Below are 1,077 nucleotides of genomic sequence, written 5' to 3' on the forward strand. Positions count from 1 at the left end.
CAAAAATGAATGTACAGGGTGCTTAACACATTGTTCATAATACAAAAACATTCAGAAGGAACTCGAAAATCCAACAATAGAGAATTGGATCAATGCATTATGACAAATCTACACGAAGGAATACAATTAAAATAATGATATGTTTCTGGGCGCCTGGGTAGCTCAGTAGGTTAGGTGTCTGCCTTCGGCTCAGGTTGTGATGCTGGGGTCCTGGGATCGAGTCCCACATGGGGCTCCTTGCTCCGTGGGGAGCCTGTTTCTCCCTCTGCCTGCAGCTCCCCCTGCTTATGCTTGCTCTCTCCCCGCCTTCTCTCTGTGTCCAATAAATAAATAAAATCTTAAAAAAATAATGATCTATTTCTTATATGCTATATTTATTGATGTAGAGAGATTTCTAACAATGAAGTTAAGAAAACATCTCATAAAGCACTTTGTCAGTATGCTTTTATCCTGGTAAATATATATTTATATATAATAATTGTGTGTATATGTGTGTTTATGTATCTGGAATATATATACACACATTTATGTATGAACATATATATATATATATACACACACATTTATGTATAAACATACATATATATATATATATATATTCCAAAATGGTTAATGTGGTTATTTCTGGGTAGTATAATTATGGATGGTTTTAAATTAATTAATTATTATTTTTAAAATTTGGAATGCTACACAAATTTGCATAATCATCCTTGCCCAGGGGCCATGCTACTCTTCTCTGTATTGTTCCAATTTGGGTCTGTGTGCTGCTGAAGCAAGCACTGGATGGTTTTTTAAAAGTTTTTTTTTTTTTTTCTATAGTAAAAATGCTTTGTTCACATAAAAAAGGCAAAATGTTCTCAGAACTGAACCTCCACTCAGATCGGGGAATAATGACGTTTCCTAATTGAGTCTCCCCACGAATGCAGATCACATTTACCTCCCATTACATTACTGTTTTTGGCAGCTTCATCCTTTACTGCTTCAAACTGAGCATCCAGTCCACTAAAACCTTCATTTTGGTTTAATGTTTTCATACGAACTGTCCTTGCTTTACTTGCTTGGTTCATTTTTTAATGT

General features: G+C 34.7%; 1 non-coding gene across 1 annotated transcript; it reads right to left on the reverse strand.

Moving 5' to 3' along the window:
• Positions 1-672: 672 nt before the first annotated feature.
• Positions 673-780, reverse strand: LOC123325768. The gene has a single exon (XR_006540626.1). It is a non-coding gene; the product is annotated as a U6 spliceosomal RNA (small nuclear RNA).
• Positions 781-1,077: the final 297 nt, after the last annotated feature.

This window comes from Neomonachus schauinslandi, chromosome 9 (assembly GCF_002201575.2).
Source record: "Neomonachus schauinslandi chromosome 9, ASM220157v2, whole genome shotgun sequence".
NCBI lineage: Eukaryota > Metazoa > Chordata > Mammalia > Carnivora > Phocidae > Neomonachus > Neomonachus schauinslandi.